This window comes from Pan paniscus, chromosome 14 (assembly GCF_029289425.2).
Source record: "Pan paniscus chromosome 14, NHGRI_mPanPan1-v2.0_pri, whole genome shotgun sequence".
NCBI lineage: Eukaryota > Metazoa > Chordata > Mammalia > Primates > Hominidae > Pan > Pan paniscus.
In genome coordinates, this window is record NC_073263.2 from 1,730,001 (window position 1) to 1,747,278 (window position 17,278).

General features: G+C 52.7%; 1 pseudogene; it reads left to right on the plus strand.

The window, feature by feature from the left end:
• Positions 1–7,569: 7,569 nt before the first annotated feature.
• LOC134728824 (cell division cycle protein 27 homolog) lies at positions 7,570–15,717 on the plus strand (annotated as a pseudogene).
• The last annotated feature ends 1,561 nt before the right edge of the window (positions 15,718–17,278 follow it).

The window sequence follows — 17,278 nt, forward strand, 5'->3', positions numbered from 1 at the left end:
GGGCGGGGGCCCGGCCGGCGCGCGCGTGCGCGCAACCCCCACGGGGCCCCCCCGTCCACCCGCCTCCTTCCTTCCGAGGCAAAAGCACCCCCGAAGTCAACCCACACACAACCGGTCGGAGGCAGAACGGCAGCCCCTCGGCGGCCGGCCGGCGCACGCGCCACCGGCCCGAACCCACCGCGATCGCTCACACGGCCCGCGCGCACCCGCCAGAGGGGAGCACGGGACGTGCGCTCACCGGACCAGGCGGACGCCCTTCCCCGCGTGGGAGGGGCGCGTCTCGTCTCACTCGACCGCCTCGAACCCCACACCGACGAGCTCCCTCAGGACCCACGCGCGGACACCGCGGCGGCGACCGGAGGAGGGGGCGCTGGGGGCGGGGACGACACACCACCGCTCGGCCTCGGGCACCTGAGGGACAACCCGGAGCGCTCCAGGAGCACCGCAGAGGCCCAAGCGGAGCCGACGCTCGCGCACGCCCCCCCGAGAGGGCAGCACGACGGGCCGGCGGGACGGCACCCCCCGCCGCCGCGGAGGGGGGCCGCCCGCAAGTCCACAACCACCGGAGGCGACAGCGAGGGGTGCCTGCCGCGTCAGAGGGCCCCGCCGACCCGCCCCGCGACGCAGAAGGCGGCGGGCGGGACGGCGAGGTCAGGCCGGGCTCCGCACCCCACACGCCTCCCCCACACGCGCCGCCCGCAGGCGGGGAGAGGAGAGACGAGGGGACCCCGCGGGGCGGAGCGAGAAGAACGGTCCCGTTCGCCACGAACGTCCGCCCCTCACCCGTCGCGGCTCGGACCCGGCCCGGGAGAGCACGACGTCACCACATCGATCACGAAAGAGCCCCCCGGGAGCGGAGGTCGGCCGGCCGGCCGACGCCCCGCTCCGGGGAAGGGGCGGCGGACAACCCAGCGGAGACGAGAACGCCTGACACGCACGGCACGGAGCCAGCGGGGTGGGGTTGTCGCGGCCGCCCCGGGCGCCCGCAGCGGAGAGCGCACGGGGGCAGGGTGGCCCTCGCCGCCTTCCCCGCCGCCCCCAGGTGGGTCAGAGACCCGGACCCGGGCCGGCACCGGGAGTCGGGACACGCCCGGGCGCGCGGAGGACAGCAGGCCCGCGGGCCCCAGCGGGCGGCTCAAGCAGGAGCACGGCCGGCTAGCCGGGTCACCGGTAGGCCAGAGCCCCGCACGCACCCGGAGTCCCAACCTCTCCAGCGACAGGTCGCCAGAGGACAGCGTGTCAGCAATAACCCGGTGGCCCAAGATGCAGACTCGGAGTGAAAGATATACCTCCCCCGGGGCCGGGAGGTCGTGTCACCGACCACGCCGCCGGCCCAGGAAACGCGCGACACGGACACCTGTCCCCAAAAACGCCACCATCGCAGCCACACACGGAGCGCCCGGGGCCCTCTGGTCAACCCCAGGACACACGCGGGAGCAGCGCCGGGCCAGGGACGCCCTCCCGGCCGCCCGTGCCACACGCAGGGGGCCGGCCCGTGTCCCCAGAGCGGGAGCCGGAAGCATTTTCGGCCGGCCCCTCCTACGACCGGGACACACGAGGGACCGAAGGCCGGCCAGGCGCGACCTCTCGGGCCGCACGCGCGCTCAGGGAGCGCTCTCCGACTCCGCACGGGGACTCGCCAGAAAGGATCGCGGCAGAGGGACCGCGGCCCGGCCCGGGGACCGCTCCCCGGCACCCGGGGGACGGGGGCAGGACGGTCCCCGGCTCCCCACGGGGACTCGGAAACGAATTCGGCCGCCGCCTCAGACGGCCAGGATGAGCGCGGACGGACCCGCGACCGGGCCGGGAAGGGCGTCCCCAGCCTCCCGCGCCACGCGCGGCGGGTCCCCGCGGGTCGCGGCTCGGGCCTCGGGAGCCGCGGCGCGCTGGTCGACCGGCCCGGGCAGCCCCACGCCCGGCTCGGGCCCAGAAGCGCAGCGACAGCCTCCCCCCCACATAAACCTGCACGCCAGAGCTCTGACTCACAAGCGACGCGCCACAGCTCTGGCGCCACCGGGCCAGCCGGGCTGACGACCGCGGGCTTTCCGGAGCTCTGCACAGCTCACAGCGGGGACGGTCCCCTCCCTCGGCAGCTGCCACCGCAGCTCCGGAAGCCGAGAGCGCGATCTAAAAGCGGCCGCCAGATGGAGCCCGACGACCGCCGCGAACGTCAGCGAGACAGATCCGGATGGCAGGGCGGCCCGTGGACCGCAAAAGCGAAACCGTGAGCCGAGAAGCTCTTCCCGAGGCGGAAAACGCAGCCCCTCTGCCCCAACCCCACACACACGGGGCCCAAAACGCGTCTCTGCCTCGACCGCGACAGAGTCAGAAGACAACCCACGGCGCGTGGGTGTTCGGAGATGCATCTCGGAAGCAGGGAGGGAGGGAGGGAGGGAGGGAGAAAGAACACACAAGGACTCGGTCGCGGGTCGCTGCAGACACACGGAGAGGCAAAATGCATGGGCTCTTCCGGAATCCACGCAGAGACAGACGGGGGGGGGGGGCGGGGAATGGGGAAAAGAGACAGATGGTGAAAGGGAAGGAGGGAGGGAAGGGAGCAGGGAGGGAGGGAGGGAGGAAGAAAATGGAGAAAAGAGAGACAATTTAAAAAACGTAGATACACAGAGAAAACTTTTGAAACACTCCATTTTTACAAGACAGACGGAAAGGAAAGAAACATGAAAAAGAGAGAAAGAATGAGGAAAGAAACGAAGGAAAGAAGGGAAAAAGAAACAGGGAGGAAAGAAAAAAGAAGGAGAGACAGGGAACGAAAGAGAAATAAAGCACGAAGGAGAAAAGATCAGAAAGAGAGAAAGAAGGAAAGGAAGAGAGGAAGAAAAACCTAAAGAAGGAGGGAAAGGAAGAAAGGAAGGAAGAAAAACGTAAAGGAGAGGAAGAAAGAAAACAGAGATAACTACGTACACTTGTTCATTTATTAACATAAATACAACACTTTTCGTACGTAAGCGTAAACGTATTTGTGGACGATCGCTTCTCTATAGAGCGATGTGTATGTATTTGTATAGCAGAAACACCTACGTCTATTATGTAGAAGTATGTTTCTATGCAATCGGTACGTGTTTACTAGACGCGAGAGTAGTAAACGCAAAGATATACGCATTGTCGTTTACATATAAATGTACAAAAATGTTTACATTAATAAATGTCAGTAAATACATGGAAACGAAAGAAATAAAAAAAAAAAAAACGAAATGAGTCAACAGGCCGGGCACGGTGGCTCACGCCCGTCATCCCAGCACTTCGAGAGGCCGAGGTGGGCGCATCACATGAGGTCGGGAGTCGGAGGCCAGCCTGACCAACACGGAGAGACACGGTGTGCCTACTAAAAACACAAACATCAGCCAAGCCAGGCGTGGGGGTGCCTCCCTGTAATCCCCGCTCATCAGGAGGCTGAGGCAGGAGAAGCCCTCGAACCCGGGAGGCGGAAGGTGCGGTGAGCCAAGATCGCGCCATTGCACTCTAGCCGTGGAAACAAGAGTGAAACTCTTGTCTCAAAAGGACGAAACAGAAAGAAAGAAAGAAAGAAAGAAAGAAAGAAAGAAAGACAGAAAGCAAGCAAGCGAGAAAGCAAGCAAGAAAGCAAAAAAGCAGGAAAGAAAGAAAGAAAGAGAAAAGAAAGCAAGAAAGCAAGAAAAAAGAAAGCAAGAAAGAAAGAAAGAAAAAGAAAAGAAAGCAAGAAAGCAAGCAAGAAAGAAAAGAAAGCTAGAAAGAAAACAAAGCAAGAAAGAAAGCAGGAAAGAAAGCAAGAAAGCAAGAAAACAAGAAAGCAAGAAAGCAAGCAAGAAAGAAACAAAAGAAAGAAAGAAAGCAAGAAAACAAGAAAGCACGAAAGCAAGCAAGCAAGCAAGCGAGAGAGCAAGAGAGAAAGAAGCAAAAGACAGAAAGCGAGAAAACAAGAAAGCACGAAAGCAAGCAAGAAAGCAAGAAAACAAGAAAGCAAGAAAGAAAGAAAGAAAAAGAAAAGAAAGCAAGAAAGCAAGCAAGAAAGAAAAGAAGGCAAGAAAGCAAGCAAGAAAGAAAAACAAGCAAGAAAGAAACAAAAGAAAGAAAGAAAGCAAGAAAACAAGAAAGCAAGAAAGCACGAAAGCAAGCAAGCACGCAAGCAAGCAAGAAAACAAGACAGCACGAAAGCAAGCAAGCAAGAAAGCAAGAAAGAAAAAGAAAGGAAAGCAAGAAAGCAAGAAAACAAGCAAGCAAGAAAGCAAGCAAGAAAGAAACAAAAGAAAGAAAGAAAACAAGAAAGCAAGAAAGCACGAAAGCAAGCAAGCGAGCGAGCGAGCGAGCGAGAGAGAGAGAGAGAGAGAGAGAGGCTGGGCACTGTGGCTCACGCCTGTCATCCCAGCACTTTGGGAGGCCAAGGCAGGCGGACCACCTGAGGTTGGGAGTTGGAGACCAGCCTGACCAACATGGAAAAACACCGTCTCTACTAAAAGTACAAACATCAGCCAGGCACGGTGGCCCATGCCTGTAATCCCAGCTAATCAGGAGGCTGAGGCAGGAGAATCGCTTGAACCTGGGAGGCGGAGGGTGCGGTGAGCCGAGATCGCGCCATTGCCCTCTAGCCTGGGCAACAAGAGTGAAACTCTGTCTCAAAAAAAAAAAAAAAAAAAGGAAGAAGAAGAAGAAAAAAAGAAAGTAATGAAGGAAAGAAGGAAAGAAAGAAAGAAAGAAAGAAAGAAAGAAAGAAAGAAAGAAAGAAAGAAAAGGCAAGGCCAGGCAAGGCCAGGCAAGGCCAGGCAAGGCAAATCTACCTGCTTTCCCTACATCTGGGGAGAATCGGGAAAGTCCCCAACAACAACAAGGCCTAAAGTGGAGCTGCCATCTGTCAAACCCGAGCGGAAGAGTCCACGGGGGTTAAAGACACGAAGAAAGACAAGGAAACCATCGACCGAGGAGAAGAACAATCTGGCCCAGCCAGGGTCTGTCTCCTGAGGTTGTCTGGGCAACCAGGGAATGGGACGGAGGGAGGGCGGGCCTCCGAGACTCCGTCTCGAAACATAAATCATGATAATAAAATAAAATTAAGTTAAAAAAAAGAAATCACGCATAATTCCTAACGTGTTTGATGCCTCGAAAGGCGAGAGGCGTACGTACGTGTATGTCACGGTGGGGTTGTTTTTTGTTGTTGTTGTTGTTGTTGTTGTTGTTGTTGTTGTTGTTTTTTCTTTTTCCCCGGAAACTCACTTTTTAATTATTTTGTTGCATTTCATTTTCATTTTCATTTTTTTGAGACGGAGTCTCGCTCTGTCGCCCAGGCTGGGGTGCAGTGGCACGATCTCGGCTCACTGCAACCTCCACCTCCCAGGTTCAAGCGATTCTCCTGCCTCAGCTCGGCCTCCCGAGTAGCTGGGATTACAGACAGTACAGCACAGCACGGCGCCCGGCTAATTTTGTGTATTGTGAGTAGAGACGGGGTTTCACCATACTGGCCCTGTTGGTCTGACCGCCTCTTGATCCACCGGCCTTGGCCTCCCAAAGTGAGGGGGTGACAGGCTTGAGCCACCGCGCAGGGCCCATTTATTTTCTTGTATTGTATTTATTTATTTTAATTTATGTATTTATGTATGTATGTATTTATTTATTTATTTTTGAGACGGAGTTTCGCTCTTTTTGCTCAGACTGGAGTGCGATGGCGCAATCTCGGCTCACCGCACCCTCCGCTTCCCAGGTTCAAGCGATTCTCCTGCCTCAGCCTTCCTAGCAGCTGGGATTATAGGCATGTGCCACCGCGCCCGGCTAGTTTTGTATTTTCAATTGAGACGGGATTTCTCCATGTTGGTCGGGCTTGTCTCCAACTCCCGACTTCAGGTGATGCGTCCACCTCGGCCTCCCAAAGTGATGGGATGACAGGCATGAGCCACCGCGCCTGGCCTATTGTATTGTATTGTATTGTATTGTATTGTATTGTATTGTATTGTATTGTATCGTATCGTATCGTATCGTATCCTATCCTATCCTATCCTATCCTATCGTATCGTATGGTATTTTATTGCATTGCAATGGATTGTATTGACTTATTTTATTTAGTTAGTTACTTTTGTGTTATTTTATTTATTTATTTGTTTGTTCGTTTTTGCCTGATCAAAGGTCAATCAGACCCAGTCGTCAAAGTGGCGGTTTCCTAGGCAACAAAGGAGGGAGGAACATGGAGGTGGGGGCGGGGGCGGTGGAGAAGACACAGTTGCCCCAGGCTGTGCGCAGGCGGCCTGGTGCTCCCTTCCTCTGTGAGGCCTCCGTTTTCAGAGTCACAGTGACCGCTAGGTGATGCCCGACGTCTGCCAGTGAGAGTGTCAGCCCGGAATGAATTGGGATCCCCTGGGGACGGGGTGGGGGGAAGGATGGAGGCTCCCACAGCACAGTGGGTCACCGCGCCCTCCAAAGCGATCCCCACAACTAATCGACCAGGGCTCCTGGGGGGACGCAGCCTAAGTCCCCCACCCATCGGATCATCTGGAACTTCCGTCCAGAGACGAGAGACCGACTGGGAATTCTCTCAGTCAAGGTCCAAACTGAAAAGAATCACTGGCACGGACAGCAGGACTAAGGCCATTTCTAAAAGACTGGTTTCTGTGTTTTGGGTGAATCTGTGCATTTCTGTATCACAAAATGACTGACTTTGAACGTTACGATTTTTCTCCTCCTTACGTGTACGGTCCTGTGATAGACAGACCAGGGGACTCCTCAGCTCAGAGTCCGTGAGGCCAGAAGCTGACGTCCCAAATTTCTATTTAGAATGAATTTAAGCACGCCAGCCAAACGCTCTGCCGTGAAACTGTCTGTCGGGAAGACAAGCGGGGGAGGGGGGAAGGGGGGGTCCGGGCGCCGTAGGCTCGCGCCTGTCATCCCCGCACTTTTGGGAGGCCGAGGGCCGGTGGATCCCTCGGCCCAAGCCTTGGCAACACGGTGAAACCTCGTCTCAAAAAAAAAAAAAAAAAAAAAAAAAAAAATTACAAAAACTAACTGGTTTCATAACCTGGACTCAAAGTTAATAAATAGATAAATAGGCCGGGGGCGGTGGCTCACGCCTGTCATCCCAGCACTTTGGGAGGCCGAGGTGGACGGATCACAGGGTCAGGAGATCGAGACCATCCTGGCTACCACAGTGAAACCCCATCTCTACTCAAAATACAAAAAGTCAGCCAGGCACAGTGGTGGGCGCCTGTAGTCCCGGCTACTTGGGAGGCTGAGGCAGGAGAATGGCGTGAACCCGGGAGGCAGAGCTTGCAGTGAGCCGAAATCGCGCCGCTGCACTCCAGTCTGGGCAACAGAGCGAGAGTCTGTCTCGAAAATAAATAAATAAGTAAATACATAAATAAATAAATAAATGTAAATAAGTAAATAAATAGATTAAAATTGAAAACTAAAAAAAAGTAAAATAATTAAAAAAAAAAAAAAAAAAAAAAAAACGTAGCCGGCCGGTGACGATGGCTCACGCCTGTCACCCCAGCACTTTGGGAGGCCGAGGCGGGCAGATCCACTGGGGTCGCCAGTTCGAGACCAGCCTGACCCACATGGAGAAATGCCGTCTCTACTAACAATACAAAATCAGCCGGGTGTGGTGGCCCCTGCCTGTAATCCCAGCTACTCAGGAGGCTGAGGCAAGAGAATCGTTTGAACGCGAGAGGTGGAGGTTGCGGTGAGCCGAGATGGTGCCACTGCACTCCAGCGTGGGCACCAAGAGTGAAACTCCGTCCGAAGGGGAAAAAAAAAATAAGGGCTGTATTCTGTTATTTTTGCTTCCTACCCTGACAAGAACATAATACAGCTGTTGTCTTTCTGCCTGCCTGCCTGCCCGCCCGCCCGCCTGCCTGCCTGCCTGCCTGCCTGCCTGCCTGCCTGCCTGCCTGTGGCAGGGCCTCATTCTGTCTTTCGCCCAGACTGGAGCGCAGTGACACAATTATGGCTCACTCACTGCAGCCTCAACCTCCCCAGGGTTAGGCGATTCCTCGAGGGATCCTACGGCCTCGGCCTCCCAAAGTGCTGGGGTTACAGGCGCGAGCCACCAGCACCCGGCCTGAGTTAATACATCTGGTCTCACTGCGTCTTAACCACGCACCCACGAAGAACTCAAGTCAAGAGAGAGTCGGCAAGAGACTCTCAGCATTCTCTCCCGAAAGCACGTGTGTCCCGAGCTCCTGTGGTTTCAGGTGGCCGCGCGTAGAGGAGAGATTTCCCATGTTTCCGGAGAGGTGCGAGCCACAGTCACTCGGGGCATCCGAGCACGAGATGGGGTTTCTGACAGCGACTGAAGGGCCAGGAAGGGCCAGAATCTGCCAAGGCCCGCGTTCCAGGGTGGGGCCGATGGAACCCAAGGTAGAGGGAGTCAGCGGTCCGCACAGAGAGAGCTCCAGCCCTAGGCCCCACTGTGCAGACCGAATCAGAAGGAAGAGAGTCCTTCGTCCTACCTGCCACATCCCTCACATCCCCCCACTGAACTTGGGAGTGGATCCGTGTTCTAAACACGAGGTGACTCTCGGTTTGCAATGGATCACAAGGGGCCGGGCTTTCCAGAGTCGGCAGGATAAAGAAGTCATTCTGGCCCGGACTCCCCCATCCCACGGTAACGGTCGGTAACGGTCGCTGGTGACTTTAAATGAGCCGGGGCTGGCCGGGCCGGAGCCGCTATGGGGGTGGGGGGGGTGGGGGGGGGGCGGTGCCTGAGGCACTGCAGAAAGTGGGCCTGAGCCTCGAGGATGGCGGTGCTGCAGGGACCCGTCCAGGCTGCTATATGGCAAGCACTAAGCCACTATGCCTACCGAGGTGCGGTTTTCCTCGCAGAACGCCTCTATGCAGAAGTACACTCAGAAGAAGCCTTGTTTTTACTGGCAACCTCTTCTTACCGCTCAGGAAAGGCCTATAAAACATATAGACTCTTGAAAGGACACAGTGGTACTACACCGCAATGCGAATACCTGCTTGCGAAATGTTGTGTTGATCTCAGCAAGCTTGCAGAAGGGGATCAAATCTTATCGGGTGGAGTGTTTCCTAAGCAGAGAAGCCATGATGATATTATTGTTCCTGAGTTTGCTGATTCAGCTCGCTTTCCCCTTCCATCGTTGGGACATGTATATTGCAAGACAGATCGGCTTACCAAAGGGTCAGAATGTGACCAAAAGAGCCTCCGTTGAAATCCTTTCCTCTGGTGTCCCTTTGAATCATGATGTGAAATAGGGGGGAAAAGCCAGATCCTGACCAAACATTTTGATTCACATCTCTAGAGAGCTTTAGCAACTGCCTGTCCAAGTGTTGTGCCAAAACACTGGGACCTCGTCCTAGCTTATGTCACAGACAGCCTGAGACCGTTCTTACGGAAACACCCCAGGACACCGTTGAATTAAACGGATTGAATTGAGAATCTTCCAATTCAAAGTACTCCTTGAATACAGACTCCCCAGTGTCTTCTATCGATTCAGCCGTCCTTTCACCTGATACCGTCCCACTGGGAACAGGAACTTCCATATGATCTAAACAGGTTCAACATAAACCAAAAACTGGTCGAAGTGTATTAGGAGGACCAGCAGCAGTTAGTCCATGAGCCCCAAGTGTTGGCATTTTGCCATTAGAAGCCCCAAGTCCCGGAGACGGATCCTATGGACAAAACTGCACTGGTATTAGACACCTTCTGTCATTGACGTGCCATCCACCGGAGCCCCTTCAAAAAAGTCTGTTGCCGGAATCGGCCAAACCGGAACACAGTCTGTCTTCTCGCAGAGGGGAAAGAGCCGAAAGGTAACCCCAATTCTCGCAAAAACACAAAGTTCTGGTGCGCCGACAAGGGCAACACCTCAGGTATTGAGCCCCACTATGGCATCTCCCCCAAACGCACCGCCTCGAAGAAATTCACGACTCTTGACTAGTGACAGCTCCACAACCGAGGAGAATAGGAGAAAATTAAAAGGGAAGTTTCCACCTAAAATCCCAAACAGAAAAACAAAAAGTAAAGCTAATAAAGGAGGAATAACTCCACCGAACATAAGTGATAGCCATGGAAGTGACAACATTGGACTCTTCCGTCACTCCAGAAGGGAAAATAGCCGCAATCGCGCCTCAGATTCAGGCTTTTAATCTACAAAAAGCAGCAGCGGAAGGCTTGATGAGCCTTCCTCGTGAAAGGGGGAAAGGTTATTTAGCTTTGTGTTCTCACCACGGCAAAGAAGCTGTCAGTATCTTGAGCCATCTAGCTTCTCACCACCGCAATACCGGTTGGGTACTGTGCCAAATTGGAAGGGCCTATTGTAAACTTTCAGAGTCCACACAAGCTGAAAGAAAATTCTCAGAGGTTAGAAGGATTGAGAATTACAGAGTCGAAGGCATGGAGATCTACTCTACAACACTTTGGCATCCTCCGAAAGATGTTGCTCTTTCAGTTCTGTCCAAAGACTTCACAGACAGGGATAAAACTTCGCCAGCCAGAGGCCTGGTGTGCTGCAGGGAACTGTTTCGGTCTGCAACGGGAACACGATATTGCGATTCAATTCTTCCAGAGAACTCTCGAAGTGGATCCAAATGATGCTTATGCCTATAGTGCATTAGGGCGTGAGCTTGTCTTCACTGAAGAACTGGACAAAGCATCAGCTTGTTTTCGAAATGCTATCAGGGTCAATCCCAGACATTGTAAGGCATGGTAAGTGGTAATGAAGTGTAAAGACAAAGCCCTATGGATGGCGCCGGTACTCGCTAGTTTTTCTGGTTAGATAGCTCTTTATTGTCACGAATTTGGTTAAAAATACTTAGGGATGGTACATAGTGCTGAATAACTTCTAACTAAGATGTTTCCTTATGAAACGTATGTCTTGAACAAACTCTGAAATGAACTCATGATCATAGAATACCAGATCCTTATACTCAACAGTTTCAGTCTTCTAGCAAACTTTTGCAGACGCTGTAGTTGTCTTTGGTTCGTGTATGTGTTTCTTTAGTTGTGTGACTGGATTTGTGACTTTTTCTTCGAGCACCGAAGTGGTGATGGGGACAAGGAGCGCTTGGGAGATTGGAAAGGAATAGCATAGTTCACTTATTGGAGAATAGAAAAATAGATGGAAACAACTCACGAGCTGCTGCTTTTTGACAGTGTTCCAGTTTACGGAGTTACTATGAAGAACTTCACGTGCCCTTTAATGTAGCGGTCTCTCTGTTTTACTCTTTTGTACTCGTGTATAAGTGGGCACATAGGAAATTACTACCTAGGTCCTATTGTGATCAACTGAATAAGACATGAAAAAGTGTGGTCCTACCTCTGCCTCAACAGCATACTCACCGTTGACATTTATTGCATTTTTCTGGACTGACTTCATAGTTTAAACGTCAAGAGAAGGCCGGGCGCAGTGGCTCACGCCTGTCATCCCAGCACTTTGGGAGGCCGAGGCGGGCGGGTCACGAGGTCAAGAGATCGAGACCATCCGGGCCAACACGGTGAAACCCCGTCTCTATTAAAAGTATGAAGATTAGCTGGGCGTGGTGGTGGGCACCTGTAGTCCCAGCTACTCGGGAGGCTGAGGCAGGAGAATCGCTTGAACCCGGAGAGGTGGCGGTTGCAGTGAGCCGAGATCACACCATTGCACTCCAGCCTGGGCGACAGAGCGAGACGCCGTCTCAAGAGAAATACATTAAAAAAATAAATACATACATAAGTAAATATCAAGAGAAAGTATAATTCTGAAGTCATAACCCTGTGGTAGTTATTCTGTCAGATACGGTGGTCTTTGGGGTGACTTATTACAGCAGTGGAGTTCTATCATTTGATTTGCTTCTAAATCTGAAGCATTATATTACGGAAACATTTTTTGATTTGCGAATATGTTGTTGAATGGATCATATCTCATTTTGCTGTAGTAGTTACATGGCCCGAAAGATGGCCAAAAAGATAGTGCCAGCTACTGCTGACCAACGCAACAATCAACTTGCCAATACTGCCTTCTCTTCCGATGGCTATGTTCTCCGTCCTATTTTAAGAACTCAGTTCTTCATAAGACTTGTGTCGTTTTCGATTTTTTTCCCAAGTCTGGTTGATCCTTGTGTTGTGATGTTTTTAAATGTGTATTGTCTGTTCAGCTCTTTTGCAGGAGTCGCATTCTTAAAAAAATCTTAACCCTATCAAAAATTGTGTTTAAAGGAGGATTATTCAGATCGGCCAGCTTTGACTAGGAAGAGTGTAAATGCTGACGTATTTAGGTAGCTCTAAATACTGAGCAACTTTATTCTAACCACAAAATGGATAGCCTTTCTTTTGTCTTCACTTTCGCTATCATTAGCACAGTGTTTAATACCTTTTCTTCATCTATAACACAATTATAATGATATAGGAAGCCACTCAAATAAGGCAGACACGTTGCGTTGCACTTAAAAAAAAAAAAAGAAGAAGAAGAAGAAGAAGTCTCTCTGTGGCACAGAATGAGGTGTGGCTCGAATCTGGAATCTCCAGTGAAAACCAATGAAAGAGGGTGAAACCCCGTGTCTACTAAAAAAAAAAAAAAAAAAAAAAAAAAAAAAAAAAAAAAATGAGCCGGCCATGGTGGCGCTGAGACAGGAGAATCACTTGAACCCAGGAGGCAGAGGTTCCAGTGAGCTGAGATCACGCCGCTGCACTCCAGCCTGGGGGACAGAGCAAGACTCCATCTCAGAAACAAACAAACCCACCAAGCCAGTAAAGGTGTGTAATTCGATGGTGTCAGGCTCAGGTCTCTTGACAGGATACATCCAGCACCCGGGGGGAAACGTCGATGGGTGGGGTGGAATCTATTTTGTGGCCTCAAGGGAGGGTTTGAGAGGTAGTCCCGCAAGCGGTGATGGCCTAAGGAAGCCCCTCCGCCCAAGAAGCGATATTCATTTCTAGCCTGTAGCCACCCAAGAGGGAGAATCGGGCTCTCCACAGACCCCACAACCCCCAACCCACCCCACCCCCACCCCTCCCACCTCGTGAAATGGGCTCTCGCTCCGTCAGGCTCTATTCACACCGTGTGCTTTTGGAACCTCCAGCGTGTGTGCGTGGGTTGCGTGGTGGGGTGGGGCCGGCTGTGGACAGAGGAGGGGATCAAGCGGCGGTGTCCCGCGGGTGCCCGGGACGTGGGACGTGGGGCGTGGGTGGGGTGGCCAGAGCCTAGGGAACTCATCGCCGGTCAGGACGTCTCCCCTCCTGGTCCCCTCTCTGACCTACGCTCCACATCTTCGCCGTTCAGTGGGGACCTTGTGGGTGGAAGTCACCATCCCTTTGGACTTTAGCCGATGAAGGCCGGGCTCCCAAGAGTCTCCCCGGAGGCGGGGTCTTGGGCAGGCTCACAAGGATGCTGACGGTGACGGTTGGTGACGGTGATGTACTTTGGAGGCCTCGGGCCAATGCAGAGGTATCCATTTGACCTCGGTGGGACAGGTCAGCTTTGCGGAGTCCCGTGCGTCCTTCCAGAGACTCATCCAGCGCTAGCAAGCATGGTCCCGACGATCCCAGCTCCCAGCAGAGGCACTTTTGTTCACACAGGATCCTGGGCAGGAAAGTTCTCAGCAGGCTTAGGCCTCCTAGCCAAAAAGCCAAAACCACTTCTGGGATTTTTTTCGAAGAGCCAGTGGTTCCACAAGGGGCCGTGGGTAGTTGTGGAAATGGAGAGAAGTGTTTGCACATACATATTGGAGACAGAACGGACAGGGCTCGGTCACAGATCACTTAGGACACGGGCAGATGCACATTGAGAAAACTCTTCCGGCATCCTAGGGGAACAGAGGTACGATTTTTCGAGACAGTCGAGGGAGAAGCCACACCAGATTTTAGGATTGGATCTTTATTCCTATGTAGTTTCTATGAGGTATCCAAGTCCAGAAATCAACTCGCCAGTTCTGTACAGCATTCTGTAGGGAGATCAAATCTGGGATGTCAGAAGTTAAGAATTCGGGCCTTGGTGAGGGATTAGATTAGATGTACTTGAGCTTATTTTGCAAAAAAAAGAGAGGGCGGGAGATAGCGAGAGCCAGAGCCAGAGACCGAGACAGACAGACAGACAGAGAGAGAGAGAGACAGAGAGACAGAGAGACAGAGACAGAGAGACAGAGACAGAGACAGACAGAGAGAGACAACGATACACAAAGAGGGAAAGACAGAAAAAGAGAGAGAGAGAGACAGATAAAGAGACAGACGGAGAAAGACACAGATGGTCAGAGACAGAGAGAAACAGAAAGAGAGAGAAACAGAGACAGGAAGGGAGAGAGACAGGCAGAGAGAGAGAGAGACAAACAGACAGGCAGACAGACAGGCAGAGAAAGAGTAAGACAGAAGGCAGACACACACACCCCCCCACACCCCCCCCACACACACAGAGAGAGAGAGAGAGAGAGAGAGAGAGACAGAGACAGAGACAGACAGAGAGACAGAGAGAAAGAGACAGAGAGAGAAAGACAGAGAGAAACAGACAGAAAGAGAGACACAGACAGAGACAGAGAAACAGCCGACAGGGGGGAGAGAGAGAGAGAGAGAGAGAGAGAGAGAGAGAGAGACAGAGAGAGAGAGAGACAGAGAGAGACAGACAGACAGGCAGAGAAAGACAGTAAGACAGAAGACAGACACACAGAGAGAGAGACAGAGAGACAGAGACAGAGAGAAAGAAAGACAAAGACAGAGAGAGAGAGACAAACAGACAGACAGGGAGAGAGACAGAGAGACTAAGACAGAAGACAGACACAATGAGAGAGACAGAGACAGAGAGAAGGAAAGACAAAGAGAGACAGACAAAGAAAGACAGACACGGACAGAGAGAGACAGAGAGAAACAGACAGAAAGAGAGAGAGAGAGACACGCAGAGAGAGAGTGAGAGAGACAGGCAGGCAGAGAGAGAGTAAGACAGAAGACAGACAGAGTGAGACAGACAGGCAGAGAGAGACAGAGAGAAAGAAAGAGAGAGAGAGACACGCAGAGAGAGAGAGTGAGAGAGACAGGCAGGCAGAGAGAGAGGAAGACAGAAGACAGACAGAGTGACAGAGACAGGCAGAGAGAGACAGAGAGAAAGAAAGAGAGAGACAGACAGACAGAGAAAGACAGAGACGGAGAGAGAGACACAGAAAGAGAGAGAGAGACAGAGACAGAGAGAAACATACAGACAGGGGGAGAGAGAGAGAGAGAGAGAGAGAGAGAGACCGACAGACAGACAGGCAGACAGGCAGAGAAAGGGAGTAAGACAGAAGACAGACACAGTGAGAGAGACAGGCAGAGAGAGAGAGAGACAGAGAGAAACAGACAGGCAGAGAGAGAGAGACACAGAGAGAGAGAGAGAGAGAAGACAGACAGAGAAAGAGAGAGACAGAGACAGACAGAGAGACAGACAGAGAGACACATATTTTATAATGCTTTTGATCACATAAACGGTGGCCGGGGTATACTTTGAAAACAACGACAACAACAACAACAACAACGACAACGACAACAGCAACGACAACAACAACGACAGCAACAACAACAGCAACAAGAGCAGCAGCAGCATTCGCCTACGGATTTCTAGAAAATAAGATGTCATGATGAAGTATATAGTAAACATCAACCGGCTCTCACTGCACGTTGAGAGATTCACAAAAGCGCTAGTTAACAACAGGAAAAAACAGCAGCTAACGTGTCTTGGGGGAAATAGACGTCTTCCTGAAAACTGGGGATTTCTACTTCACCTGAAAAGAAAGACATACGAGAAAGGAAAAACACGAACAAAACAAAACAAAACAAAACAAGCCAACAAACACGGGCCAAGGCACCGTCCCTGGAATTCTTAAGTGAGCCAAGTTATTAGTTTTCAGAAAGCGTTTCTATTTTGGGCAAGTACTAAGAAGGCCCAGACTAGAGCCGTGGCGCCCTTCGCATTGTGAAACTCTGCTGGCCGGAGGGCGGAGAAACTAAAACATCACGATTAAAGGTGACCGAGACCCAGCCAGGGTGAAGCTTTCCTAGGGAGGGAGGCCTGAGGCGGGAAGCAGCGGGGGGAAAAGCCTCACAACTGCAGACCCGCCCGCTTGCCCACGCGGGTCAAGGGCTATGCCATCGGCCCAAGCTGCCTCTGGGGAAGTGGGACCGTGCCGCCCCCATCTTCAAAAACGGTGGCCCCTGAGTGAGGCCTGACGCCCACCGATGCAAATGTCAGCCTGGCAAGAATGAGATCGCCGGCAAGGGGTGGGGGAAGGGGAGAGAAGACGGAGGCACACCGGGGTGGCTCTGGAAGGTTTCCAAGCAGGGTGTTGGGAGGCGGGGGGGTGGGGGGGCGGGGGGTTTGGGGGAAACCCACCTAACCGACTCACTAAATTAAGGTGAAGGGACGTGGGTAGTGGGGGGAAGCCGGGGGGCAACTTGAAAATTAAACTGACCCTTCCCAAAGCCCAAGTAGAAGAGTCTAGGCGCCAAAAACACAAAGAAAACTAAAGCGCCGATCAAAGAACAATAGGGCCCCCTCCAGGGCGGAGGTTCCCTAGGCAACGAGGGAGAGAGGGAGGGGCCTCCAGAAGGGAGAGAGAGAAACCCGTTGCCCCAGGCTCGGTGAAGTCGGCGAGACCTCCCTCCGTGTCACGTCGACTTTCAATAACAGTGGCCGCTAGGTGATGCCAGAAGACAACCGATGCCTGCCTGCAAATGTCCGTCAGCAGGGAAAAGAATTAATGAATTAATGAATTTCCTTATTTATTTAGAGACCGAGTCTCACTCACTCTACAGCCTGGGCCGTAGTGCAGTGGCGCGATCTCGGCTCCCTGCAAGCCTCCGCCTCCCAGGTTCAAGCGACTCTCCCGCCTCAGCCTCCCGAGGAGCTGGCATTACAGGGGCCTGCCCCACCGCTCCCGACTCAGCTTTGTATTTTTAGTAGAGACGGGGTTTCGCCGTGTTGCGTCCGGCCTTAACAGTTTATGTTTAAGTCGAGGAGCTTATCAGGGAAATAGGAGAAGTACGGACGCCACACGTGACCGAGAGAAAAGTCTGAAAATGCCCCTCGCATCCAAGCGGGGACCCGGCCTCGACCTCCCGAAATCATACACCGAGTGGGGAAGCCCAGCAAGGCCCGCCTGTCTAGATTTCTCTCGGCCTCTCTAAGCACCGAAGCACGCGCTTCTCACTTTCGTGGAAGGGGCAGGGCCCTACCCGGCACGGGGGTGTCTGACAGACTGACAGAGAAAGAGACAGACATAGAAAGACAGAGATGGACAGCGAGAGATAGAGAGAAACAGACAGAAAGAGAAAGAGAGAGAGACAGAGACAGAGAGAGGGAGAGAGAGAGACAGACAGACAGTGAGGGAGAAAGACAAACAGAGA